At 42.0% G+C, this 16,002-nt stretch overlaps 71 pseudogenes; all 71 read left to right on the top strand.

Moving 5' to 3' along the window:
- The first annotated feature begins 31 nt into the window (after positions 1-31).
- LOC142731461 (5S ribosomal RNA) lies at positions 32-150 on the top strand (annotated as a pseudogene).
- A 67-nt stretch (positions 151-217) lies between these two features.
- On the top strand, positions 218-336 carry LOC142687776 (5S ribosomal RNA; annotated as a pseudogene).
- Positions 337-589: 253 nt separating this feature from the next.
- LOC142667341 (5S ribosomal RNA) lies at positions 590-708 on the top strand (annotated as a pseudogene).
- A 67-nt stretch (positions 709-775) lies between these two features.
- Positions 776-894, top strand: LOC142736437 (5S ribosomal RNA; annotated as a pseudogene).
- Positions 895-961: 67 nt separating this feature from the next.
- Positions 962-1,080, top strand: LOC142737964 (5S ribosomal RNA; annotated as a pseudogene).
- Positions 1,081-1,334: 254 nt separating this feature from the next.
- LOC142736015 (5S ribosomal RNA) lies at positions 1,335-1,453 on the top strand (annotated as a pseudogene).
- A 67-nt stretch (positions 1,454-1,520) lies between these two features.
- LOC142736128 (5S ribosomal RNA) lies at positions 1,521-1,639 on the top strand (annotated as a pseudogene).
- A 67-nt stretch (positions 1,640-1,706) lies between these two features.
- LOC142734412 (5S ribosomal RNA) lies at positions 1,707-1,825 on the top strand (annotated as a pseudogene).
- Positions 1,826-1,892: 67 nt separating this feature from the next.
- Positions 1,893-2,011, top strand: LOC142736183 (5S ribosomal RNA; annotated as a pseudogene).
- Positions 2,012-2,078: 67 nt separating this feature from the next.
- On the top strand, positions 2,079-2,197 carry LOC142703423 (5S ribosomal RNA; annotated as a pseudogene).
- Positions 2,198-2,450: 253 nt separating this feature from the next.
- On the top strand, positions 2,451-2,569 carry LOC142703301 (5S ribosomal RNA; annotated as a pseudogene).
- Positions 2,570-2,636: 67 nt separating this feature from the next.
- LOC142687710 (5S ribosomal RNA) lies at positions 2,637-2,755 on the top strand (annotated as a pseudogene).
- Positions 2,756-2,822: 67 nt separating this feature from the next.
- On the top strand, positions 2,823-2,941 carry LOC142690754 (5S ribosomal RNA; annotated as a pseudogene).
- A 67-nt stretch (positions 2,942-3,008) lies between these two features.
- Positions 3,009-3,127, top strand: LOC142738047 (5S ribosomal RNA; annotated as a pseudogene).
- A 67-nt stretch (positions 3,128-3,194) lies between these two features.
- Positions 3,195-3,313, top strand: LOC142703192 (5S ribosomal RNA; annotated as a pseudogene).
- Positions 3,314-3,566: 253 nt separating this feature from the next.
- LOC142737243 (5S ribosomal RNA) lies at positions 3,567-3,685 on the top strand (annotated as a pseudogene).
- Positions 3,686-3,752: 67 nt separating this feature from the next.
- LOC142735674 (5S ribosomal RNA) lies at positions 3,753-3,871 on the top strand (annotated as a pseudogene).
- A 67-nt stretch (positions 3,872-3,938) lies between these two features.
- Positions 3,939-4,057, top strand: LOC142703082 (5S ribosomal RNA; annotated as a pseudogene).
- Positions 4,058-4,124: 67 nt separating this feature from the next.
- LOC142737041 (5S ribosomal RNA) lies at positions 4,125-4,243 on the top strand (annotated as a pseudogene).
- A 67-nt stretch (positions 4,244-4,310) lies between these two features.
- LOC142683886 (5S ribosomal RNA) lies at positions 4,311-4,429 on the top strand (annotated as a pseudogene).
- Positions 4,430-4,496: 67 nt separating this feature from the next.
- LOC142708110 (5S ribosomal RNA) lies at positions 4,497-4,615 on the top strand (annotated as a pseudogene).
- Positions 4,616-4,682: 67 nt separating this feature from the next.
- LOC142703500 (5S ribosomal RNA) lies at positions 4,683-4,801 on the top strand (annotated as a pseudogene).
- A 253-nt stretch (positions 4,802-5,054) lies between these two features.
- Positions 5,055-5,173, top strand: LOC142702960 (5S ribosomal RNA; annotated as a pseudogene).
- Positions 5,174-5,240: 67 nt separating this feature from the next.
- LOC142702840 (5S ribosomal RNA) lies at positions 5,241-5,359 on the top strand (annotated as a pseudogene).
- A 253-nt stretch (positions 5,360-5,612) lies between these two features.
- On the top strand, positions 5,613-5,731 carry LOC142714101 (5S ribosomal RNA; annotated as a pseudogene).
- Positions 5,732-5,798: 67 nt separating this feature from the next.
- Positions 5,799-5,917, top strand: LOC142733124 (5S ribosomal RNA; annotated as a pseudogene).
- Positions 5,918-6,170: 253 nt separating this feature from the next.
- On the top strand, positions 6,171-6,289 carry LOC142738126 (5S ribosomal RNA; annotated as a pseudogene).
- A 253-nt stretch (positions 6,290-6,542) lies between these two features.
- On the top strand, positions 6,543-6,661 carry LOC142737040 (5S ribosomal RNA; annotated as a pseudogene).
- A 67-nt stretch (positions 6,662-6,728) lies between these two features.
- Positions 6,729-6,847, top strand: LOC142738046 (5S ribosomal RNA; annotated as a pseudogene).
- Positions 6,848-6,914: 67 nt separating this feature from the next.
- Positions 6,915-7,033, top strand: LOC142702719 (5S ribosomal RNA; annotated as a pseudogene).
- Positions 7,034-7,100: 67 nt separating this feature from the next.
- Positions 7,101-7,219, top strand: LOC142702611 (5S ribosomal RNA; annotated as a pseudogene).
- Positions 7,220-7,472: 253 nt separating this feature from the next.
- On the top strand, positions 7,473-7,591 carry LOC142738463 (5S ribosomal RNA; annotated as a pseudogene).
- Positions 7,592-7,658: 67 nt separating this feature from the next.
- On the top strand, positions 7,659-7,777 carry LOC142730152 (5S ribosomal RNA; annotated as a pseudogene).
- Positions 7,778-7,844: 67 nt separating this feature from the next.
- LOC142704177 (5S ribosomal RNA) lies at positions 7,845-7,963 on the top strand (annotated as a pseudogene).
- A 67-nt stretch (positions 7,964-8,030) lies between these two features.
- On the top strand, positions 8,031-8,149 carry LOC142730141 (5S ribosomal RNA; annotated as a pseudogene).
- A 67-nt stretch (positions 8,150-8,216) lies between these two features.
- Positions 8,217-8,335, top strand: LOC142673206 (5S ribosomal RNA; annotated as a pseudogene).
- A 67-nt stretch (positions 8,336-8,402) lies between these two features.
- Positions 8,403-8,521, top strand: LOC142738045 (5S ribosomal RNA; annotated as a pseudogene).
- A 67-nt stretch (positions 8,522-8,588) lies between these two features.
- LOC142736226 (5S ribosomal RNA) lies at positions 8,589-8,707 on the top strand (annotated as a pseudogene).
- Positions 8,708-8,774: 67 nt separating this feature from the next.
- Positions 8,775-8,893, top strand: LOC142708365 (5S ribosomal RNA; annotated as a pseudogene).
- Positions 8,894-8,960: 67 nt separating this feature from the next.
- Positions 8,961-9,079, top strand: LOC142702481 (5S ribosomal RNA; annotated as a pseudogene).
- Positions 9,080-9,332: 253 nt separating this feature from the next.
- LOC142736047 (5S ribosomal RNA) lies at positions 9,333-9,451 on the top strand (annotated as a pseudogene).
- A 67-nt stretch (positions 9,452-9,518) lies between these two features.
- On the top strand, positions 9,519-9,637 carry LOC142738044 (5S ribosomal RNA; annotated as a pseudogene).
- A 67-nt stretch (positions 9,638-9,704) lies between these two features.
- On the top strand, positions 9,705-9,823 carry LOC142737459 (5S ribosomal RNA; annotated as a pseudogene).
- Positions 9,824-9,890: 67 nt separating this feature from the next.
- On the top strand, positions 9,891-10,009 carry LOC142666728 (5S ribosomal RNA; annotated as a pseudogene).
- A 67-nt stretch (positions 10,010-10,076) lies between these two features.
- On the top strand, positions 10,077-10,195 carry LOC142724776 (5S ribosomal RNA; annotated as a pseudogene).
- Positions 10,196-10,262: 67 nt separating this feature from the next.
- LOC142724765 (5S ribosomal RNA) lies at positions 10,263-10,381 on the top strand (annotated as a pseudogene).
- A 67-nt stretch (positions 10,382-10,448) lies between these two features.
- LOC142673439 (5S ribosomal RNA) lies at positions 10,449-10,567 on the top strand (annotated as a pseudogene).
- A 67-nt stretch (positions 10,568-10,634) lies between these two features.
- Positions 10,635-10,753, top strand: LOC142670975 (5S ribosomal RNA; annotated as a pseudogene).
- A 67-nt stretch (positions 10,754-10,820) lies between these two features.
- LOC142736112 (5S ribosomal RNA) lies at positions 10,821-10,939 on the top strand (annotated as a pseudogene).
- A 67-nt stretch (positions 10,940-11,006) lies between these two features.
- On the top strand, positions 11,007-11,125 carry LOC142726666 (5S ribosomal RNA; annotated as a pseudogene).
- A 67-nt stretch (positions 11,126-11,192) lies between these two features.
- LOC142712104 (5S ribosomal RNA) lies at positions 11,193-11,311 on the top strand (annotated as a pseudogene).
- Positions 11,312-11,378: 67 nt separating this feature from the next.
- On the top strand, positions 11,379-11,497 carry LOC142710626 (5S ribosomal RNA; annotated as a pseudogene).
- Positions 11,498-11,564: 67 nt separating this feature from the next.
- LOC142737417 (5S ribosomal RNA) lies at positions 11,565-11,683 on the top strand (annotated as a pseudogene).
- A 67-nt stretch (positions 11,684-11,750) lies between these two features.
- LOC142702873 (5S ribosomal RNA) lies at positions 11,751-11,869 on the top strand (annotated as a pseudogene).
- Positions 11,870-11,936: 67 nt separating this feature from the next.
- LOC142673527 (5S ribosomal RNA) lies at positions 11,937-12,055 on the top strand (annotated as a pseudogene).
- Positions 12,056-12,122: 67 nt separating this feature from the next.
- Positions 12,123-12,241, top strand: LOC142734273 (5S ribosomal RNA; annotated as a pseudogene).
- A 67-nt stretch (positions 12,242-12,308) lies between these two features.
- Positions 12,309-12,427, top strand: LOC142736022 (5S ribosomal RNA; annotated as a pseudogene).
- An 811-nt stretch (positions 12,428-13,238) lies between these two features.
- Positions 13,239-13,357, top strand: LOC142706351 (5S ribosomal RNA; annotated as a pseudogene).
- A 67-nt stretch (positions 13,358-13,424) lies between these two features.
- Positions 13,425-13,543, top strand: LOC142702129 (5S ribosomal RNA; annotated as a pseudogene).
- Positions 13,544-13,610: 67 nt separating this feature from the next.
- On the top strand, positions 13,611-13,729 carry LOC142736428 (5S ribosomal RNA; annotated as a pseudogene).
- A 67-nt stretch (positions 13,730-13,796) lies between these two features.
- LOC142733112 (5S ribosomal RNA) lies at positions 13,797-13,915 on the top strand (annotated as a pseudogene).
- A 67-nt stretch (positions 13,916-13,982) lies between these two features.
- Positions 13,983-14,101, top strand: LOC142736810 (5S ribosomal RNA; annotated as a pseudogene).
- Positions 14,102-14,168: 67 nt separating this feature from the next.
- LOC142687556 (5S ribosomal RNA) lies at positions 14,169-14,287 on the top strand (annotated as a pseudogene).
- A 67-nt stretch (positions 14,288-14,354) lies between these two features.
- LOC142679175 (5S ribosomal RNA) lies at positions 14,355-14,473 on the top strand (annotated as a pseudogene).
- A 67-nt stretch (positions 14,474-14,540) lies between these two features.
- LOC142736781 (5S ribosomal RNA) lies at positions 14,541-14,659 on the top strand (annotated as a pseudogene).
- A 67-nt stretch (positions 14,660-14,726) lies between these two features.
- On the top strand, positions 14,727-14,845 carry LOC142736172 (5S ribosomal RNA; annotated as a pseudogene).
- Positions 14,846-15,098: 253 nt separating this feature from the next.
- LOC142666782 (5S ribosomal RNA) lies at positions 15,099-15,217 on the top strand (annotated as a pseudogene).
- Positions 15,218-15,284: 67 nt separating this feature from the next.
- LOC142696327 (5S ribosomal RNA) lies at positions 15,285-15,403 on the top strand (annotated as a pseudogene).
- Positions 15,404-15,470: 67 nt separating this feature from the next.
- On the top strand, positions 15,471-15,589 carry LOC142738386 (5S ribosomal RNA; annotated as a pseudogene).
- Positions 15,590-15,656: 67 nt separating this feature from the next.
- LOC142679883 (5S ribosomal RNA) lies at positions 15,657-15,775 on the top strand (annotated as a pseudogene).
- A 67-nt stretch (positions 15,776-15,842) lies between these two features.
- On the top strand, positions 15,843-15,961 carry LOC142679949 (5S ribosomal RNA; annotated as a pseudogene).
- Positions 15,962-16,002: the final 41 nt, after the last annotated feature.

The following is a 16,002-nucleotide window of genomic DNA, read 5'->3' as shown; positions in this document are numbered from 1 at the left end:
TTAAAAAGGACTATGGATTAAAGCATTTAATGTCAATGGCCATTCTAAGCTGAATGTCCCTGCTCTCGTCAGATCGCAGAAGTTACACAGCTTAAGGCCCCGCTAGTACCAGTGTGGGAGACTGTCTGGGAATCCGTGGTGCGGTTGACTTTTTATTATGTCGTTTAGATTTTGTTTCACAATCGATTAAAAAGGACTATGGATTAAAGCATTCAATGTCAATGGCCATTCTAAGCTGAATGTCCCTCCTCTCGTCAGATCGCAGAAGTTACACAGCTTAAGGCCTCGCTAGTACCAGTGTGGGAGACTGTCTGGGAATTCGTGGTGCGGTTGACTTTTTATTATGTAGTTTAGATTTTGTTTCACAATCGATTAAAAAGGACTATGGATTAAAGCATTTAATGTCAATGGCCATTCTAAGCTGAATGTGCCTGCTATCGTCAGATCGCTGAAGTTACACAGATTAAGGCCTCGCTAGTACCAGTGTGGGAGACTGTCTGGGAATCCGTGGTGTGGTTGACTTTTTATTATGTCGTTTAGATTTTGTTTCACAATAGATTAAATAGGACTATGGATTAAAGCATTTACCGTCAATGGCCATTCTAAGCTGAATGTGCCAGCTCTCGTCAGAACGCAGAAATTACACAGCTTAAGGCCTCGCTAGTACCAGTGTGGGAGACTGTCTGGGAATCCGTGGTGCGGTTGAATTTTTATTATGTCGTTTAGATTTTGTTTCACAATCGATTAAAAAGGACTATGGATTAAAGCATTTAATGTCAATGGCAATTCTAAGCTGAATGTCCCTGCTCTCGTCAGATCGCAGAAGTTACACAGCTTAAGGCCTCGCTAGTACCAGTGTGGGAGACTGTCTGGGAATCCGTGGTGCGGTTGACTTTTTATTATGTCGTTTAGATTTTGTTTCACAATCGATTAAAAAGGACTATGGATTAAAGCATTTAATGTCAATGGCCATTCTAAGCTGAATGTGCCTGCTCTCGTCAGATCGCATAAGTTACACAGCTTAAGGCCTCGCTAGTACCAGTGTGGGAGACTGTCTGGGAATCCGTGGTGCGGTTGACTTTTTATTATGTCGTTTAGATTTTGTTTCACAATAGATTAAATAGGACTATGGATTAAAGCATTTAACGTCAATGGCCATTCTAAGCTGAATGTGCCTGCTCTCGTCAGAACGCAGAAGTTACACAGCTTAACGCCTCGCTAGTCCCAGTGTGGGAGACTGTCTGGGAATCAGTGGTGCAGGTTGACTTTTTATTATGTCGTTTAGATTTTGTTTCACAATCGATTAAAAAGGACTATGGATTAAAGCATTTAATGTCAATGGCCGTTCTAAGCTGAATGTGCCTGCTCTCGTCAGATCGCAGAAGTTACACAGCTTAAGGCCTCGCTAGTACCAGTGTGGGAGACTGTCTGGGAATCCGTGGTGCGGTTGACTTTTTATTATGTTGTTTAGATTTTGTTTCACAATAGATTAAATAGGACTATGGATTAAGGCTTTTAATGTCAATGTCCATTCTAAGCTGAATGTGCCTGCTCTCGTCAGAACGCAGAAGTTACACAGCTTAAGGCCTCGCTAGTACCAGTGTGGGAGACTGTCTGGGAATCCGTGGTGCGGTTGACTTTTTATTATGTTGTTAAGATTTTGTTTCACAATAGATTAAATAGGACTATGGATTAAGGCTTTTAATGTCAATGGCAATTCTAAGCTGAATGTGCCTGCTCTCGTCAGATCGCAGAAGTTACACAGCTTAAGGCCTCGCTAGTACCAGTGTGGGAGACTGTCTGGGAATCCGTGGTGCGGTTGACTTTTTATTATGTCGTTTAGATTTTGTTTCACAATAGATTAAATAGGACTATGGATTAAGGCTTTTAATGTCAATGGCCATTCTAAGCTGAATGTGCCTGCTCTCGTCAGATCGCAGAAGTTACACAGCTTAAGGCCTCGCTAGTACTAGTGTGGGAGACTGTCTGGGAATCCGTGGTGCGGTTGACTTTTTATTATGTCGTTTAGATTTTGTTTCACAATAGATTAAATAGGACTATGGATTAAAGCATTTAACGTCAATGGCCATTCTAAGCTGAATGTGCCTGCTCTCGTCAGATCGCAGAAGTTACACAGCTTAAGGCCTCGCTAGTACCAGTGTGGGAGACTGTCTGGGAATCCGTGGTGCGGTTGACTTTTTATTATGTCGTTTAGATTTTGTTTCACAATCGATTAAAAAGGACTATGGATTAAAGCATTTAATGTCAATGGCCATTCTAAGCTGAATGTGCCTGACCTCGTTAGATCGCAGAAGTTACACAGCTTAACGCCTCGCTAGTAAAAGTGTGGGAGACTGTCTGGGAATCCGTGGTGCGGTTGCCTTTTTATTATGTCATTTAGATTTTGTTTCACAATAGATTAAATAGGACTATGGATTAAATCATTTAATGTCAATGGCCATTCTAAGCTGAATGTGCCTGCTCTCGTCAGATCGCAGAAGTTACACAGCTTAAGGCCTCGCTAGTACCAGTGTGGGAGACTGTCTGGGAATCCGTGGTGCGGTTGACTTTTTATTATGTCGTTTAGATTTTGTTTCACAATAGATTAAATAGGACTATGGATTAAAGCATTTAACATCAATGGCCATTCTAAGCTGAATGTGCCTGCTCTCGTTAGAGCGCAGAAGTTACACAGCTTAAGGCCTCGCTAGTACCAGTGTGGGAGACTGTCTGGGAATCTGTGGTGCGGTTGAGTTTTTATTATGTCGTTTAGATTTTGTTTCACAATCGATTAAAAAGGACTATGGGTTAAAGCATTTAAAGTCAATGGCCATTCTAAGCTGAATGTGCCTGCTCTCGTTAGAGCGCAGAAGTTACACAGCTTAAGGCCTCGCTAGTACCAGTGTGGGAGACTGTCTGGGAATCTGTGGTGCGGTTGAGTTTTTATTATGTCGTTTAGATTTTGTTTCACAATCGATTAAAAAGGACTATGGATTAAAGCCTTTAATGTCAATGGCCATTCTAAGCTGAATGTCCCTGCTCTCGTCAGATCGCAGAAGTTACACAGCTTAAGGCCTCGCTGGTACCAGTGTGGGAGACTGTCTGGGAATGCGTGGTGCGGTTGACTTTTTATTATGTTGTTTAGATTTTGTTTCACAATAGATTAAATAGGACTATGGATTAAGGCTTTTAATGTCAATGGCCATTCTAAGCTGAATGTGCCTGCTCTCGTCAGATCGCAGAAGTTACACAGCTTAAGGCCTCGCTAGTACCAGTGTGGGAGACTGTCTGGGAATCCGTGGTGCGGTTGACTTTTTATTATGTCGGTTAGATTTTGTTTCACAATCGATTAAAAAGGACTATGGATTAAAGCATTTAAAGTCAATGGCCATTCTAAGCTGAATGTGCCTGCTCTCGTTAGAACGCAGAAGTTACACAGCTTAACGCCTCGCTAGTGCCAGTGTGGGAGACTGTCTGGGAATCCGTGGTGCGGTTAACTTTTTATTATGTCGTTTAGATTTTGTTTCACAATAGATTAAATAGGACTATGGATTAAAGCATTTAACGTCAATGGCCATTCTAAGCTGAATGTGCCTGCTCTCGTCCGAACGCAGAAGTTACACAGCTTTAGGCCTCGCTAGTACCAGTGTGGGAGACTGTCTGGGAATCTGTGGTGAGGTTGACTTTTTATTATGTCGTTTAGATTTTGTTTCACAATAGATTAAATAGGACTATGGATTAAATCATTTAACGTCAATGGCCATTCTAAGCTGAATGTGCCTGCTCTCGTCAGATCGCAGAAGTTACACAGCTTAAGGCCTCGCTGGTACCCGGGTGGGAGACTGTCTGGGAATGCGTGGTGCGGTTGACTTTTTATTATGTTGTTTAGATTTTGTTTCACAATAGATTAAATAGGACTATGGATTAAGGCTTTTAAAGTCAATGGCCATTCTAAGCTGAATGTGCCTGCTCTCGTCAGATCGCAGAAGTTACACAGCTTAAGGCCTCGCTAGTACCAGTGTGGGAGACTGTCTGGGAATCCGTGGTGCGGTTGACTTTTTATTATGTCGTTTAGATTTTGTTTCACAATAGATTAAATATGACTATGGATTAAAGCATTTAACGTCAATGGCCATTCTAAGCTGAATGTGCCTGCTCTCGTCCGAACGCAGAAGTTACACAGCTTAAGGCCTCGCTAGTACCAGTGTGGGAGACTGTCTGGGAATCTGTGGTGCGGTTGAGTTTTTATTATGTCGTTTAGATTTTGTTTCACAATCGATTAAAAAGGACTATGGATTAAAGCCTTTAATGTCAATGGCCATTCTAAGCTGAATGTCCCTGCTCTCGTCAGATCGCAGAAGTTACACAGCTTAACGCCTCGCTAGTACCAGTGTGGGAGACTGTCTGGGAATCCGTGGTGCGGTTGACTTTTTATTATGTCGTTTAGATTTTGTTTCACAATCGATTAAAAAGGACTATGGATTAAAGCATTTAATGTCAATGGCCATTCTAAGCTGAATGTGCCTGCTCTCGTCAGATCGCAGAAGTTACACAGCTTAACGCCTCGCTAGTGCCAGTGTGGGAGACTGTCTGGGAATCCGTGGTGCGGTTGACTTTTTATTATGTTGTTTAGATTTTGTTTCACAATAGATTAAATAGGACTATGGATTAAAGCATTTAACGTCAATGGCCATTCTAAGCTGAATGTGCCTGCCCTCGTAAGATCGCAGAAGTTACACAGCTTAAGGCCTCGCTAGTACCAGTGTGGGAGACTGTCTGGAAATCCGTGGTGCAGTTGACTTTTTATTATGTCGTTTAGATTTTGTTTCACAATCGATTAAAAAGGACTATGGATTAAAGCATTTAATGTCAATGGCCATTCTAAGCTGAATGTGCCTGCCCTCGTTAGATCGCAGAAGTTACACAGCTTAACGCCTCGCTAGTTCCAGTGTGGGAGACTGTCTGGGAATCTGTGGTGCGGTTGACTTTTTATTATGTCGTTTAGATTTTGTTTCACAACAGATTAAATAGGACTATGGATTAAAGCATTTAACGTCAATGGCCATTCTAAGCTGAATGTGCCTGCTCTCGTCAGATCGCAGAAGTTACACAGCTTAAGGCCTCGCTAGTACCAGTGTGGGAGACTGTCTGGGAATCCGTGGTGCGGTTGACTTTTTATTATGTTGTTTAGATTTTGTTTCACAATAGATTAAATAGGACTATGGATTAAGGCTTTTAATGTCAATGGCCATTCTAAGCTGAATGTGCCTGCTCTCGTCAGATCGCAGAAGTTACACAGCTTAAGGCCTCGCTAGTACCAGTGTGGGAGACTGTCTGGGAATCCGTGGTGCGGTTGACTTTTTATTATGTCGTTTAGATTTTGTTTCACAATCGATTAAAAAGGACTATGGATTAAAGCATTTAAAGTCAATGCTCATTCTAAGCTGAATGTGCCTGCTCTCGTTAGATCGCAGAAGTTACACAGCTTAACGCCTCGCTAGTACCAGTGTGGGAGACTGTCTGGGAATCCGTGGTGCGGTTGACTTTTTATTATGTTGTTTAGATTTTGTTTCACAATAGATTAAATAGGACTATGGATTAAAGCATTTAACGTCAATGGCCATTCTAAGCTGAATGTGCCTGCTCTCGTCCGAACGCAGAAGTTACACAGCTTAAGGCCTCGCTAGTACCAGTGTGGGAGACTGTCTGGGAATCCGTGGTGCGGTTGACTTTTTATTATGTTGTTTAGATTTTGTTTCACAATAGATTAAATAGGACTATGGATTACGGCTTTTAATGTCAATGGCCATTCTAAGCTGAATGTGCCTGCTCTCGTCAGATCGCAGAAGTTACACAGCTTAAGGCCTCGCTAGTACCAGTGTGGGAGACTGTCTGGGAATCCGTGGTGTGGTTGACTTTTTATTATGTCGTTTAGATTTTGTTTCACAATCGATTAAAAAGGACTATGGATTAAAGCATTTAATGTCAAAGGCCATTCTAAGCTGAATGTGCCTGCCCTCGTCAGAACGCAGAAGTTACATAGCTTAAGTCCTCGCTAGTACCAGTGTGGGAGACTGTCTGGGAATCCGTGGTGCGGTTTGATTTTTATTATGTTGTTTAGATTTTGTTTCACAATAGATTAAATAGGACTATGGATTAAGGCTTTTAATGTCAATGGCCATTCTAAGCTGAATGTTCCTGCTCTCGTCAGATCGCAGAAGTTACACAGCTTAAGGCCTCGCTAGTACCAGTGTGGGAGACTGTCTGGGAATCCGTGGTGCGGGTGACTTTTTATTATGTCGTTTAGATTTTGTTTCACAATCGATTAAAAAGGACTCTGGATTAAAGCATTTAAAGTCAATGGCAATTCTAAACTGAATGTGCCTGCTCTCGTTAGAGCGCAGAAGTTACACAGCTTAACGCCTCGCTAGTACCAGTGTGGGAGACTGTCTGGGAATCCGTGGTGCGGTTGACTTTTTATTATGTCGTTTAGATTTTGTTTCACAATAGATTAAATATGACTATGGATTAAAGCATTTAACGTCAATGGCCATTCTAAGCTGAATGTGCCTGCTCTCGTCCGAACGCAGAAGTTACACAGCTTAAGGCCTCGCTAGTACCAGTGTGGGAGACTGTCTGGGAATCTGTGGTGCGGTTGAGTTTTTATTATGTCGTTTAGATTTTGTTTCACAATCGATTAAAAAGGACTATGGATTAAAACCTTTAATGTCAATGGCCATTCTAAGCTGAATGTCCCTGCTCTCGTCAGATCGCAGAAGTTACACAGCTTAAGGCCTCGCTGGTACCAGTGTGGGAGACTGTCTGGGAATGCGTGGTGCGGTTGACTTTTTATTATGTTGTTTAGATTTTGTTTCACAATAGATTAAATAGGACTATGGATTAAGGCTTTTAATGTCAATGGCCATTCTAAGCTGAATGTGCCTGCTCTCGTCAGATCGCAGAAGTTACACAGCTTAAGGCCTCGCTAGTACCAGTGTGGGAGACTGTCTGGGAATCCGTGGTGCGGTTGACTTTTTATTATGTCGGTTAGATTTTGTTTCACAATCGATTAAAAAGGACTATGGATTAAAGCATTTAATGTCAATGGCCATTCTAAGCTGAATGTGCCTGCTCTCGTCAGATCGCAGAAGTTACACAGCTTAAGGCCTCGCTAGTACCAGTGTGGGAGACTGTCTGGGAATCCGTGGTGCGGTTGACTTTTTATTATGTCGTTTAGATTTTGTTTCACAATAGATTAAATAGGACTATGGATTAAAGCATCTAACGTCAATGGCCAGTCTAAGCTTAATGTGCCAGATCTCGTCAGAACGCAGAAGTTACACAGCTTAAGGCCTCGCTAGTACCAGTGTGGGAGACTGTCTGGGAATCCGTGGTGCGGTTGAATTTTTATTATGTCGTTTAGATTTTGTTTCACAATCGATTAAAAAGGACTATGGATTAAAGCATTTAATGTCAATGGCCATTCTAAGCTGAATGTCCCTGCTCTCGTCAGATCGCAGAAGTTACACAGCTTAAGGCCTCGCTAGTACCAGTGTGGGAGACTGTCTGGAAATCCGTGGTGCAGTTGACTTTTTATTATGTCGTTTAGATTTTGTTTCACAATCGATTAAAAAGGACTATGGATTAAGGCTTTTAATGTCAATGGCCATTCTAAGCTGAATGTGCCTGCTCTCGTCAGATCGCAGAAGTTACACAGCTTAAGGCCTCGCTAGTACCAGTGTGGGAGACTGTCTGGGAATCTGTGGTGCGGTTGACTTTTTATTATGTCGTTTAGATTTTGTTTCACAATCGATTAAAAAGGACTATGGATTAAAGCATTTAACGTCAATTGCCATTCTAAGCTGAATGTGCCTGCCCTCGTTAGATCGCAGAAGTTACACAGCTTAACGCCTCGCTAGTACCAGTGTGGGAGACTGTCTGGGAATCCGTGGTGCGGTTGACTTTTTATTATCTCGTTTAGATTTTGTTTCACAATAGATTAAATAGGACTATGGATTAAAGCATTTAACGTCAATGGCCATTCTAAGCTGAATGTGCCTGCTCTCGTCAGATCGCAGAAGTTACACAGCTTAAGGCCTCGCTAGTACCAGTGTGGGAGACTGTCTGGGAATCTGTGGTGCGGTTGACTTTTTATTATGTCGTTTAGATTTTGTTTCACAATAGATTAAATAGGACTATGGATTAAAGCATTTAACGTCAATGGCCATTCTAAGCTGAATGTGCCTGCTCTCGTCAGATCGCAGAAGTTACATAGCTTAAGTCCTCGCTAGTACCAGTGTGGGAGACTGTCTGGGAATCCGTGGTGCGGTTGACTTTTTATTATGTCGTTTAGATTTTGTTTCACAATCGATTAAAAAGGACTATGGATTAAAGCCTTTAATGTCAATGGCCATTCTAAGCTGAATGTCCCTGCTCTCGTCAGATCGCAGAAGTTACACAGCTTAAGGCCTCGCTGGTACCAGTGTGGGAGACTGTCTGGGAATGCGTGGTGCGGTTGACTTTTTATTATGTTGTTTAGATTTTGTTTCACAATAGATTAAATAGGACTATGGATTACGGCTTTTAATGTCAATGGCCATTCTAAGCTGAATGTGCCTGCTCTCGTCAGATCGCAGAAGTTACACAGCTTAAGGCCTCGCTAGTATCAGTGTGGGAGACTGTCTGGGAATCCGTGGTGCGGTTGACTATTTATTATGTCGTTTAGATTTTGTTTCACAATCGATTAAAAAGGACTATGGATTAAAGCATTTAATGTCAATGGCCATTCTAAGCTGAATGTGCCTGCTCTCGTCAGAACGCAGAAGTTACATAGCTTAAGTCCTCGCTAGTACCAGTGTGGGAGATTGTCTGGGAATCCGTGGTGCGGTTGCCTTTTTATTATGCTGTTTAGATTTTGTTTCACAATAGATTAAATAGGACTATGGATTAAGGCTTTTAATGTCAATGGCCATTCTAAGCTGAATGTGCCTGCTCTCGTCAGATCGCAGAAGTTACACAGCTTAAGGCCTCGCTAGTACCAGTGTGGGAGACTGTCTGGGAATCCGTGGTGCGGTTGACTTTTTATTATGTCGTTTAGATTTTGTTTCACAATCGATTAAAAAGGACTATGGATTAAAGCATTTAAAGTCAGTGCTCATTCTAAGCTGAATGTGCCTGCTCTCGTCCAAACGCAGAAGTTACACAGCTTAAGGCCTCGCTAGTACCAGTGTGGGAGACTGTCTGGGAATCCGTGGTGCGGTTGAGTTTTTATTATGTCGTTTAGATTTTGTTTCACAATAGATTAAATAGGACTATGGATTAAAGCATTTAACGTCAATGGCCATTCTAAGCTGAATGTGCCTGCTCTCGTCCGAACGCAGAAGTTACACAGCTTAAGGCCTCGCTAGTACCAGTGTGGGAGACTGTCTGGGAATGCGTGGTGCGGTTGAGTTTTTATTATGTCGTTTAGATTTTGTTTCACAATCGATTAAAAAGGACTATGGATTAAAGCCTTTAACGTCAATGGCCATTCTAAGCTGAATGTCCCTGCTCTCGTCAGATCGCAGAAGTTACACAGCTTAAGGCCTCGCTGGTACCAGTGTGGGAGACTGTCTGGGAATGCGTGGTGCGGTTGACTTTTTATTATGTCGTTTAGATTTTGTTTCACAATAGATTAAATAGGACTATGGATTACAGCTTTTAATGTCAATGGCCATTCTAAGCTGAATGTGCCTGCTCTCGTCAGATAGCAGAAGTTACACAGCTTAAGGCCTCGCTAGTACCAGTGTGGGAGACTGTCTGGGAATCCGTGGTGCGGTTGACTTTTTATTATGTCGTTTAGATTTTGTTTCACAATCGATTAAAAAGGACTATGGATTAAAGCATTTAATGTCAATGGCCATTCTAAACTGAATGTCCCTGCTCTCGTCAGATCGCAGAAGTTACACAGCTTAGGGCCTCGCTAGTACCAGTGTGGGAGACTGTCTGGGAATCCGTGGTGCGGTTGACTTTTTATTATGTCGTTTAGATTTTGTTTCACAATCGATTAAAAAGGACTATGGATTAAAGCATTTAATGTCAATGGCCATTCTAAGCTGAATGTGCCTGCTCTCGTCAGATCGCAGAAGTTACACAGTTTAAGGCCTCGCTAGTACCAGTGTGGGTGACTGTCTGGGAATCCGTGGTGCGGTTGACTTTTTATTATGTTGTTTAGATTTTGTTTCACAATAGATTAAATAGGACTATGGATTAAGGCTTTTAATGTCAATGGCCATTCTAAGCTGAATGTGCCTGCTCTCGTCAGATCGCAGAAGTTACACAGTTTAAGGCCTCGCTAGTACCAGTGTGGGTGACTGTCTGGGAATCCGTGGTGCGGTTGACTTTTTATTATGTCGTTTAGATTTTGTTTCACAATAGATTAAATAGGACTATGGATTAAAGCATTTAACGTCAATGGCCATTCTAAGCTGAATGTGCCTGCTCTCGTCAGATCGCAGAAGTTACACAGCTTAAGGCCTCGCTAGTACCAGTGTGGGAGACTGTCTGGGAATCCGTGGAGCGGTTGAATTTTTATTATGTCGTTTAGATTTTGTTTCACAATCGATTAAAAAGGACTATGGATTAGAGCATTTAATGTCAATGGCCATTCTAAGCTGAATGTCCCTGCTCTCGTCAGATCGCAGAAGTTACACAGCTTAAGGCCTCGCTAGTACCAGTGTGGGAGACTGTCTGGGAATCCGTGATGCGGTTGACTTTTTATTATGTCGTTTAGATTTTGTTTCACAATCGATTAAAAAGGACTATGGATTAAAGAATTTAATGTCAATGGCCATTCTAAGCTGAGTGTGCCTGCTCTCGTCAGATCGCAGAAGTTACACAGCTTAAGGCCTCACTAGTACCAGTGTGGGAGACTGTCTGGGAATCCGTGGTGCGGTTGACTTTTTATTATGTCGTTTAGATTTTGTTTCACAATAGATTAAATAGGACTATGGATTAAAGCATTTAACGTCAATGGCCATTCTAAGCTGAATGTGCCTGCTCTCGTCAGAACGCAGAAGTTACACAGCTTAAGGCCTCGCTAGTACCAGTGTGGGAGACTGTCTGGGAATCCGTGGTGCGGTTGACTTTTTATTATGTCGTTTAGATTTTGTTTCACAACAGATTAAAAAGGACTATGGATTAAAGCATTTAATGTCAATGGCCATTCTAAGCTGAATGTACCTGCTCTCGTCAGATCGCAGAAGTTACACAGCTTAAGGCCTCGCTAGTACCAGTGTGGGAGACTGTCTGGGAATCCGTGGTGCGGTTGACTTTTTATTATGTTGTTTAGGTTTTGTTTCACAATAGATTAAATAGGACTATGGATTAAGGCTTTTAATGTCAATGGCCATTCTAAGCTGAATGTGCCTGCCCTCGTTAGATCGCAGAAGTTACACAGCTTAACGCCTCGCTAGTACCAGTGTGGGAGACTGTCTGGGAATCCGTGGTGCGGTTGACTTTTTATTATGTCGTTTAGATTTTGTTTCACAATAGATTAAATAGGACTATGGATTAAAGCATTTAACGTCAATGGCCATTCTAAGCTGAATGTGCCTGCTCTCGTCAGATCGCAGAAGTTACACAGCTTAAGGCCTCGCTACTACCAGTGTGGGAGACTGTCTGGGAATCCGTGGTGCGGTTGACTTTTTATTATGTCGTTTAGATTTTGTTTCACAATAGATTAAATAGGACTATGGATTAAAGCATTTAACGTCAATGGCCATTCTAAACTGAATGTGCCTGCTCTAGTCAGAACGCAGAAGTTACACAGCTTAAGGCCTCGCTAGTACCAGTGTGGGAGACTGTCTGGGAATCCGTGGTGCGGTTGAACTTTTATTATGTCGTTTAGATTTTGTTTCACAATCGATTAAAAAGGACTATGGATTAAAGCATTTAATGTTAATGGCCATTCTAAGCTGAATGTGCCTGCTCTCGTCAGATCGCAGAAGTTACACAGCTTAAGGCCTCGCTAGTACCAGTGTGGGAGACTGTCTGGGAATCCGTGGTGCGGGTGACTTTTTATTATGTCGTTTAGATTTTGTTTCACAATCGATTAAAAAGGACTATGGATTAAAGCATTTAACGTCAATGGCCATTCTAAGCTGAATGTGCCTGCTCTCGTCCGAACGCAGAAGTTACACAGCTTAAGACCTCGCTAGTACCAGTGTGGGAGACTGTCTGGGAATCTGTGGTGCGGTTGACTTTTTATTATGTCGTTTAGATTTTGTTTCACAATCGATTAAAAAGGACTATGGATTAAAGCCTTTAATGTCAATGGCCATTCTAAGCTGAATGTGCCTGCTCTCGTCAGATCGCAGAAGTTACACAGCTTAAGGCCTCGCTAGTACCAGTGTGGAAGACTGTCTGGGAATCCGTGGTGCGGTTGACTTTTTATTATGTCGTTTAGATTTTGTTTCACAATCGATTAAAAAGGACTATGGATTAAAGCATTTAATGTCAATGGCCATTCTAAGCTGAATGTGCCTGCTCTCGTCAGATCGCAGAAGTTACCCAGCTTAAGGCCTCGCTAGTACCAGTGTGGGAGACTGTCTCGGAATCCGTTGTGCGGTTGAATTTTTATTATGTCGTTTAGATTTTGTTTCACAATCGATTAAAAAGGACTATGGATTAAAGCATTTAAAGTCAATGCTCATTCTAAGCTGAATGTGCCTGCTCTCGTTAGATCGCAGAAGTTACACAGCTTAACGCCTCGCTAGTACCAGTGTGGGAGACTGTCTGGGAATCCGTGGTGCGGTTGACTTTTTATTATGTCGTTTAGATTTTGTTTCACAATAGATTAAATAGGACTATGGATTAAAGCATTTAACGTCAATGGCCATTCTAAGCTGAATGTGCCTGCTCTCGTATCAACGCAGAAGTTACACAGTTTAAGGCCTCGCTAGTTCCAGTGTGGGAGACTGTCTGGGAATCCGTGGTGCGGTTGAGTTTTTATTATGTCGTTTAGATTTTGTTTCACAATCGATTAAAAAGGACTATGGATTAAAGCCTTTAATGTCAATGGCCATTCTAAGCTGAATGTCTCTGCTCTCGTCAGATCGCAGAAGTTACACAGCTTAAGGCCTCGCTGGTACCAGTGAGGGAGACTGTCTGGGAATGCATGGTGCGGTTGACTTTTTATTATGTTGTTTAGATTTTGTTTCACAATAGATTAAATAGGACTATGGATTAAGGCTTTTAATGTCATTGGCCATTCTAAGCTGAATGTGCCTGCTCTCGTCAGATCGCAGAAGTTACACAGCTTAAGGCCTCGCTCCTACCAGTGTGGGAGACTGTCTGGGAATCCGTGGTGCGGTTGACTTTTTATTATGTCGTTTAGATTTTGTTTCACAATCGATTAAAAAGGACTATGCATTAAAGCATTTAATGTCAATGGCCATTCTAAGCTGAATGTGCCTGCTCTCGTTAGATCGTAGAAGTTACACAGCTTAACGCCTCGCTAGTACCAGTGTGGGTGACTGTCTGGGAATCCGTGGTGCGGTTGACTTTTTATTATGTCGTTTAGATTTTGTTTCACAATAGATTAAATAGGACTATGGATTAAAGCATTTAACGTCAATGGCCATTCTAAGCTGAATGTGCCTGCTCTCGTCAGATCGCAGAAGTTACACAGCTTAAGGCCTCGCTAGTACCAGTGTGGGAGACTGTCTGGGAATCCGTGGTGCGGTTAACTTTTTATTATGTTGTTTAGATTTTGTTTCACAATAGATTAAATAGGACTATGGATTAAGGCTTTTAATGTCAATGGCCATTCTAAGCTGAATGTGCCTGCTCTCGTCAGATCGCAGAAGTTACACAGCTTAAGGCCTCGCTAGTACCAGTGTGGGAGACTGTCTGGGAATCCGTGGTGTGGTTGACTTTTTATTATGTCGTTTAGATTTTGTTTCACAATCGATTAAAAAGGACTATGGATTAAAGCACTTAATGTCAATGGCCATTGTAAGCTGAATGTGCATGCTCTCGTTAGATCGCAGAAGTTAAACAGCTTAACGCCTCGCTAGTACCAGTGTGGTAGACTGTCTGGGAATCCGTGGTGCGGTTGACTTTTTATTATTTCGTTTAGATTTTGTTTCACAATAGATTAAATAGGACTATGGATTAAAACATTTAACGTCAATGGCCATTCTAAGCTGAATGTGCCTGCTCTCGTCAGATCGCAGAAGTTACACAGCTAAACGCCTCGCTAGTACCAGTGTGGGAGACTGTCTGGGAATCCGTGGTGCGGTTGACTTTTTATTATGTCGTTTAGATTTTGTTTCACAATAGATTAAATAGGACTATGGATTAAAGCATTTAACGTCAATGGCCATTCTAAGCTGAATGTGCCTGCTCTAGTCAGAACGCAGAAGTTACACAGCTTAAGGCCTCGCTAGTACCAGTGTGGGAGACTGTCTGGGAATCCGTGGTGCGGTTGAATTTTTATTATGTCGTTTAGATTTTGTTTCACAATCGATTAAAAAGGACTATGGATTAAAGAATTTAACGTCAATGGCCATTCTAAGCTGAATGTCCCTGCTCTCGTCAGATCGCAGAAGTTACACAGCTTAAGGCCTGGCTAGTACCAGTGTGGGAGACTGTCTGGGAATCCGTGGTGCAGTTGACTTTTTATTATGTTGTTTAGATTTTGTTTCACAATAGATTAAATAGGACTATGGATTAAGGCTTTTAATGTCAATGGCCATTCTAAGCTGAATGTGCCTGCTCTCGTCAGATCGCAGAAGTTACACAGCTTAAGGCCTCGCTAGTACTAGTGTGGGAGACTGTCTGGGAATCCGTGGTGCGGTTGACTTTTTATTATGTCGTTTAGATTTTGTTTCACAATCGATTAAATAGGACTATGGATTAAAGCATTTAAAGTCAATGGCCATTCTAAGCTGAATGTGCCTGCTCTCGTCAGATCGCAGAAGTTACCCAGCTTAAGGCCTCGCTAGTACCAGTGTGGGAGACTGTCTCGGAATCCGTTGTGCGGTTGAATTTTTATTATGTCGTTTAGATTTTGTTTCACAATCGATTAAAAAGGACTATGGATTAAAGCATTTAATGTTAATGGCCATTCTAAGCTGAATGTCCCTGCTCTCATCAGATCGCAGAAGTTACACAGCTTAAGGCCTCGCTAGTACCAGTGTGGGAGACTGTCTGGGAATCCGTGGTGCTGTTGACTTTTTATTATGTCGTTTAGATTTTGTTTCACAATCGATTAAAAAGGACTATGGATTAAAGCATTTAATGTCAATGGCCATTCTAAGCTGAATGTGCCTGCTCTCGTCAGATCGCAGAAGTTACACTGCTTAAGGCCTCGCTAGTACCAGTGTGGGAGACTGTCTAGGAATCCGTGGTGCGGTTGAATTTTTATTATGTCGTTTAGATTTTGTTTCACAATCGATTAAAAAGGACTATGGATTAAAGCATTTAACGTCAATGGCCATTCTAAGCTGAATGTGCCTGCTCTCGTCAGAACGCAGAAGTTACATAGCTTAAGTCCTCGCTAGTACCAGTGTGGGAGACTGTCTGGGAATCCGTGGTGCGGTTGACTTTTTATTATGTTGTTTAGATTTTGTTTCACAATAGATTAAATAGGACTATGGATTAAGACTTTTAATGTCAATGGCCATTCTAAGCTGGATGTACCTGCTCTCGTTAGATCGCAGAAGTTACACAGCTAAACGCCTCGCTAGTACCAGTGTGGGAGACTGTCTGGGAATCCGTGGTGCGGTTGACTTTTTATTATGTCGTTTAGATTTTGTTTCACAATAGATTAAATAGGACTATGGATTAAAGCATTTAACGTCAATGGCCATTCTAAGCTGAATGTGCCTGCTCTCGTCAGAACGCAGAAGTTACACAGCTTAAGGCCTCGCTAGTAACAGTGTGGGAGACTGTCTGGGAATCCGTGGTGCGGTTGAATTTTTATTATGTCGTTTAGATTTTATTTCACAATCGATAAAA

Source organism: Rhinoderma darwinii, chromosome 1 (assembly GCF_050947455.1).
Source record: "Rhinoderma darwinii isolate aRhiDar2 chromosome 1, aRhiDar2.hap1, whole genome shotgun sequence".
Taxonomy (NCBI): Eukaryota; Metazoa; Chordata; class Amphibia; order Anura; family Rhinodermatidae; genus Rhinoderma; species Rhinoderma darwinii.
This window is presented reverse-complemented; position numbering and strand designations above follow the sequence as displayed.